An 8,246-nucleotide genomic window follows, 5' to 3' on the forward strand; every position below is an offset into this window, starting at 1 on the left:
TGTGTGTGTGTATATATATATATATATATAAATATATATATATATATATATATATACACACACACAGATAGATAGATAATGTCTGAACACTTTTGTACTGTCACAAAAAATCTTTCATATAAATTATATATATATATATATATATATATATATATATATATATATATATGTGTGTGTGTGTGTGTGAACTAGCGTTTGTAGCCTAAAAACAACCCTCCTTTAACACATATTTAAATGCGCACCATTAGATTGCGGATTGTCATCACATATGCATTAGCATTACTGCATGCCTATATATATATATATATATATATATATATATATATACACACACACACACATATATATATATAAACTTTAGTGATTTTCTCCAAGACAAAAGCAGTGTGTTCAGACTTGCCTACGCTGTGCTGGCTCTGTTATGTGGGAGTGCATATACGAGCTGTAGGAGCAAATCTGTCATCGATCAGCTACGGCTTGTGGCAGCAGCGCAGAGAGCAGGTAGTGCGGCTTTCACACGGCCACTGCTGCGTCTGACCACAGCACGGAGAGCGGAGGAGCCCGCTGCTGAAATGTCCAGCTATGAAAATGATTCCCAGCGGCCGAAGAGCGGAGCAGTGACGGACCACAGGAACACACGGAGGGGCTGAGGAGCCCCGGAGGCTCTAGTGAACGCGACTCACCCGTTCGTGCGGCTGTGAGTACATTTTCCCTTTTTATGAACTGTTATTTAACGCGTCGAGGGAGATTACTCAGCATGTCTGCAGTATTAGGGGCTTTAAATCTGACATGCTAGACTTTGAGACTGTACGAGAGGCTGGCTGCCCTAATTACACGCTATTTAGGCTACTGTCCATTTCACTGCTTTTCTTCCCCAAATGTTTGTTGAAATTTAAGGCGAGTCCGGTTTAAGGTGGTATGAAGAGGGCGCGTTAGCCAAACTCTCCAAGCTGCTCTCCACAGCGCCCAAATAGCATTATAAAGTAATTAAGCTGCTTCAATTAGCGTCTCTAAAAGGAGTCTGCGGAGCACAATGGAGGCCAGGACTTTCACTCTAACTTTTCTTTTGCAGTGAGGGTCAGCAGATTGCAGCACGCCTCACTGACTAAATACCGTCATTTAGGTTGAATTGCCTTTGCGAGGAAGTTTAGGACTCAGTGAACAGTGACAATGCGAGCTGGAAAAGTCCAGATCTGCTCGACTGCAGGTGATAAACTCACAGGAACAGTTTGTGTGAGTGTTGTTATCTGTGCGCTTTGCTTACAACCATGACTAAAAATTACTAGCTGGTTTATAAGGCGCTGCTTCAACAACAAAATGTGTTTTTTTCTTATTCTTTTCCTCCAGTGCTGCTATATTTATGAACCAAAGTGCTAATTAGCTACACCGTTTATTAGCTCAAACAGCCTGAGGGGGATTTCAGATTCTGTTGTTGATTTACATATTAACACGCGATGCGGTTCTCCAGACAAATTCAGTGATTCCCTGGAAATCTGTGGAGTTTTGTTTTGTGTGGAGGCTGTTTTGTAGAGTCCAGTGTTTGTGCTGAGCTCCTTTATGAGTCAAACAGAGGTCAGTGTTTAGGGTCCTGTGGAAAAGAGTTAAACAAATTTACTAAACATTTGTTACGTCTGTTATCTGGACTCGAGTTATTTGGGTGCATTAATGGTGAAATTACTGAGGTTTTTCACTTTCTAATTAAGCCATTTTTACACGTTCTTAAATGCACTTCAAGAAAAAAAAATGCTGCAATAATAAGTAACCCAGGAAAGTACGCTGATATTAATATTTAAATTAATTTATTTGAATTTATTTCTAATGCATGGAGATAAACTCATCTAACTAATAATAGTAACAACACGAAGCACTCGAAAAATCAGTTGACATAAAATTGGGAAACTATACAACTAAATGGGGAGAATTAGGACTTAAACGCTCACCGCAAAACTTTGCAAATAAACGTGAACTGCAGTGATCCGATTCTGTCAGACTGTTGTCAATATTTGTGGTTGAGATTATCTGACACAAAAAAGAAGGGAAGCAGATCAACTCTGAGCCTCTTTGACAAAATGTTCTGTTAAAGAAACCCTGAAAAAGAAATAATAAATGAATGGAAACTGAAACCGAGGGACGATCACATTTTAGAAAACCGTTCAACAGATATAATAAACACAAAGTAAACATGGAGAGACTCCTGAAGAGAGAAACCGCCGGAGTGAAGAGACTGTGAAGCAGCGCTGGATCAGTGCAGCCTCCTACTGGACACTCACGGAACTTCAGCCTTTCAAACACAGAGACGTCGAAGCAAAACTGTAAAACACGATTTACAAAAGGAAAAAGAAAAACGTTTAGTTATAAAAAAACGTGAACGGTATTTCAGCTGAAATGCATTTAAGCGAAAAAGGACAACCAAAGCTTGAAGACGTTCTCATTAAGGCTTTATCTACATTTCTTTCTCACTGGTGAGTAAATGCGCACTGAGAGTGAGAAAGTGAGGTAAAAGATGAAGCTGCTCACTACAACCTGATCAGTTCAAAATAAGAAATGAGTGAAACAGCATTTCTCAGTAACAGAGCGCGCACATTCTAACGTTTTAACAACTTTGGTTTCTGATTTAAAGTATTCTCTATTCCCCTGACTGGTGTCTTGACTGAGTAGTGCAATGTTGTCCAGAGGATTTATCTAATGCTTTAAATGGACTATTTCACATTTTAAAACATCATTTCAACACGAAAGTAAACTGGGATCTCTGCAAGCAGATCAACTATAAAATCTAATTTAGACAGGAGTCTGTTTCTGACAGTCTGGAGTTCTTCACATTAACACCACACATATTAAGGCCACAGTCAAACTGGTGCTTTTTCTTCTTCTTTATGGATGGTGTAATGATTATGTCCTCCAACAACACTCTCTGGGAATTTTATATATATATATATATATATATATATATATATATATATATATATATATATATATATATATAATATTATATAATATGAACACACACACACTATATATATATATATATATATATATATATATATATATATATATAAAACATACTTCACTTTTAATGTAAGTCAATGGAAATGGATATATACATATTCCTAAAATACACAGAGTGCTGTTGGGGGGCATGTTTTGTGTATTCCAATTTCTATACTCATAAAATGTTGAAGTTCATTTATATTTATTGTCTTTGCTTTTCCAGAATATAAATATTCATGCCAGAGGAGTTATATTCATACACCTAAAGATGCTCTCCAATGTTTTGTTTAAATGTTGATATGCTGTAGGTCTACTGCAATTGTTTACATACCTTTTATAATATTAATTTTAAAAAGTCAGTGTAAAGTCAGTGTAATGTAACCAGTACATTTGATTACAAAATAAAAGCATCTAAATGATTAATAAACATGAAAAATAAACACATATTTTCTAAGGTTCTTCTATTCATTCTTTCTTTCTTCTACCATAACTACCATTTTCGCATAGCACCAGCGACCGTACTACTAAATTGAAGGTTTACAGTGTTTGTAATGTAATTGCGAGTTGAAAATAGCTAAATCTCTGGGTGCCTTGTATCTCCCCTCTCTCTCTCTCGCCCTCTGTCTCTCAGCTATAAGCGCCAAAACATTTGTCACTTGAGGTATTATTTCAGGTGTGCTAATGGGATCACAGCCACAAGAGAGGAGAGAGAGCGAGAAGACAGAAAGAGAGAGGGAGAGAGAGAGAGAGAGAGAGAGAGAGGGAGGGAGAGAATATGTTGGATTAGTGTGAGTTCATATGACTTGGGTCCTGGTTGCATATGTGGTGTGCAAAAGTGCAGGCTGGCAAGAGGTGAAAAGAAGAGAGCATTGCCCTGGATAACAGACAGAGAGAGAGAAAAGAGGTGGGTGGGAGGGTGTGGGGTTTAGGGGGGCACGACAGCACCGCAGAGGGCCAGTGACGCCTAGGCCAATCACAAAGTGCAGGGACGAGTCTCACACCTCCCGAGGAGGCTGTGAATTGATCAGCACCTTAGAGAGCGGCAGAGGAGAAGAGAAGGCGGAGGGAGAGAAAGAGTGAGAGAGAGAGAGAGAAGGAGTGAGCACGAGAACGGAGGAGCAGACGAGTGCTTTTGCATCGGATGTGCGAAGACCCCGCATTTCCCTGCAAGGACACAAGAAGAAGCGACTCAGTAATGATCCCAGCCAACACATCTAGATTTCTGATATGACTGTCTACTGCTGACTGGCCACACCTCCTGTACATCAAAGCCACAGGCCCACCCTCTGCTGAGGCTGCTTACATAAAACACTGTAAATATGTAAATACATAAATATTTGTCCTAAGTTAAATACTTAAGGGATACATTTACCGCAGCTGAGGGCTATATTTACATGCACTGCATGAGCCCAAACCTCTTAGTGAATGTTATACTTAAGTGTTTTCCAGCACTGTGTATTTTTGCAACTGTCAAAAAACAAGTGAAACTTAAGACTTAAAACTGTTTTTTTTTTATTTTTGTTTTTAAATCTAAGCATTTCTTTTAAAGGCCTTTTTAATGCAAGTCACTAAACCCCTTAACAATCCAGGCTTATTACACACAAAGGCTTATTATTTAGTACCTACAAGGACTTCAACACAAACTAACGGAGCTATTCTTAGGTTACAGAAGTGTGTAATTCCACCAATTTTTAAATACATCTACGTAATTCAGTCATTAATATGTAAACGTAAATGTAAAAGTCATTCAGAGGGGTTTGATGTGAAATGTTCCGTTCTAGAGAAACATCAGTCAGAATTGTTCACAGTGGTGATAGGAACCAAGAGTTAAATACCTCTAAAAGCTCCCTTACAGACTATTACACTATTAAACACTTGTACTACGAAGTTCTGAATATGTTGGCTGATGCCTGAGACATTGTTTTATAACAGTTTTAAGAAGGTTTTGGCCTAAAACATCTAAAATCCATTTATAGCGGAGAGGAACATGCAGAGCATTGTATGGAAAAATAGTCCTCAATGAAAACTTACATTTTCAGATTTACCACTATTAATTATACTATTAATATTACAAAAAATAACAACAAAAGATATGTGTAGGATCACTGGTCATTTTAGATAGTAAATAAAATGGCTATATTTGTATAGACACTGCAATCTCTGGTTCCTATCACCACCACTGTAAAGAAATCCGAGTTGGTAAGTTTCTCTACAATGAACCATTTTACATCAAACCACTCTGAGTGACTTTGTGTACATCTCAATGATTTAATCAGGCAGAATTTTTAAAAAATGGTGGTGTTCCCCCTTAACCCCTTAACCCAGAAGGCTTATTACATACTAAGGCTTATTATTCAGTAATTACAGGGACTTCAGTGAAAACTAATTGAGCTTTTTTTATGCTATAGAAGTGTGTAATAAGACTGGTTGGGCCCATGGCTTAGTAGGAGGTTAACTTAATGGGATGTGTGGCTTAAAACTTAAGGCCAAAATTCACTGAAAATGCTTTATGTTCTAAAAAAATATGTAAAATATTGCTTTTGTTTATTTAAACTAATAATCTGGTTTTGTTTGTTTCACTGAACGTTTTTATTTGAATTGAAAAGAAACCCGTTAAATTCATTTTTACCACATGAAGTCATTTTTTTTTAGGTTGAACTAATGAACCATTCTGTACAGTGTATGCAAGTGGCCACTGGCCCCTCCCACAGTCATCCAGGCGGAACATGGTCATGCATTCTGGAATTAGAGGTTGGTTCTAGAACAAACGCAACTCCACTGACACCTGCTCGGGGAGCAAATGACCTGGCGGGGGCTGAATGCGCCGCTTCTGTCACCGAAGGCCGAGGGTGCCATTCCAACACCCCCAAATAAACACGCAGAGGGAGGGGCTAATGAAGCCATGAGAATGCTACTTAATTCACTAGAAGGTGTGAGCTAAAGAGGATACTCGGCCCATATGAACTCCCTCTGCCACCTCTGTGAGAACGGCAGGGAGTGGAGAAGCAGTCATACAGATACAGTGTCCATTAAAGTAATGTTTTAATACGAAAGAGTCGAGAGATTTTTTTATCGGTTTGCAGTAACTTAACATATTAAAGTACATATTAAAGTCTGACTAGGTTTAGTTTGAGGAAAAACAACACATACATATTTGTGACAGTGCTAACTTGGGAATACTGACAAACCCCATTTAGCTAATTTTATCTGCTTGTTGTGATTCTAAACCTTTCAACTGTTTAAGCCACAATTGGACCGAAAGATTTTAAATGAGCTTTTAACAACAGTTAAAAAAGATCAAATCATTACTTATGCAAAAACTTTGACACCAAGGAAGACACTTTGAGGAACATCTGAGTGCTGCAAAATATGCTCACAGTATTAATAAAGAGCTATTATATATTCACAGAACCAGATGTCACTTGCATAAAATATTTTAAGTGAATTTTGTCCTTTTCCCTTTAACTTAAGTGATCTGTTTAAAATCATTTTAGGGACGTGTTTAAAGAAAGTGATAGAGTTTTAGATCCTAAGTGTTTTCATCACAAGTTTGTGAGAGTCAAGAAATGTTAAGTTAAATTTACAGCTTTTAATTTATGCCTTAAGCATTTTACTTAAACTGCTTTATGCAATATGTTTTATGTATATATATATATATATATATATATATATATATATATATATATATATACATACATACACACACACATATATATATATACATATACATATACATTTATATATATACATACACATATACATATACATTTATATATAGATTTATATATACAATTGAGGATTAAAAAAGAGACATGTATTTGTCACCTAGTGGTTTAGATTCAATCCAAACCAATTCAAATTTATTTGTATAGCTCTTTTTATACCACTGTCACAAAACAGCTTCACAGAAAATCTGGGCCAAGCCCCAAGGGACCTCCCTAAGAGCAAGACGAAGAAATCTTGAGAGGAACCAAGACCCAAAAGGGGAACCCATCCTCCTCTGGTTGACCCTGGATATTAAAACACAACAAGTAATAAAAAAAAATTCAAGCAGAGCATCTACAAAAGTATGAGCCAAAGTCATATCACTGAAGCTCATTCAACAAGTGTGATCACATTTTAATTGTGCGAGTCCCTGAATAATGGAGCAGTGGTGCAGTGGTGCAGGGGGCCTCAGGGTCGGAGTCCCCTGGGGGCCGCGCTGCTGCCCTAGGGTAGGCCACAATCACAGGACTCCTGACCCAAACACTCCACACTTTGATTGCGGACCTTCACGATTAACAATGACCTGAATGGGATCTGACGCTGAGGGTCTCACTGAGTCCCTAAAGGAAACTTAAACCAGAAAGAAAGAGGCAAAAAGAGAGAGAGAGAGAGAGAGAGAGAGAGAGAGAGAGAGAGGGGCTTCTATCAGAGAAGCAGTGACACATTCAGATGGGATACCCTCACTCACCTCTGCTAACTTTGGAACATTCTTTGAAAGATCCTGGATGAATGTAGATGATCTCATGCATGTAATTAATATTAATTTATTAAGTAAACACACACACACACACACACACATACATACATACATTTATATACATATATACATATAAAAACTTAAATACTTAATAACTTCATTTTTGGTAGTTACAATAATTAACAATTTATAGTACTTATCAAATAATACAAATAATAAAAGATTAAGATTAAAAATTGAATAGTAACTGTAGTTTAAGGGATTAACTCACAATATTAAATTATTGTTCAAGGTATTTATTTAGGTTGAATAAAACTAGTTAATTTAATTGTTACCACCCAGGAATTAATTTTTTTAGGTTGATCTGATGAGACATTTTTTACAGGGTTACTTGCAATATATCGCTGCTGTCGGAACAAAACCTCATATCTCCACAACAGTAACTTTACAGGAGAAGGAAAAAACATACTTTGCTTTCAATGTAAGTCAGTGGAATCAGACTTTTGTTCCAAGTCATTTTGGGACATTTTTTTGTCTATTCATCATGAAATTTACAAATAATGTAAAGAGCAACAGTCATTTTCAAATTATGCCAAAAACTGAAAAACGACAAAAATGGACATATGAGATTTTGTTCTGACAGCAGCGATAAACAACATTTGTTGTTGTGTATTTTTCAGACAGCTTCTACAGAAAATTATACATAATGAACTGGTTAAGATATAAACAGAGTCATTCAGAGTGATTTGGTGTAAAATTTGAAATCTGTGAAATTCCCCTTTAATAGTTGTTATAT

Source organism: Colossoma macropomum, unplaced genomic scaffold (assembly GCF_904425465.1).
Source record: "Colossoma macropomum unplaced genomic scaffold, Colossoma_macropomum, whole genome shotgun sequence".
Lineage (NCBI taxonomy): Eukaryota > Metazoa > Chordata > Actinopteri > Characiformes > Serrasalmidae > Colossoma > Colossoma macropomum.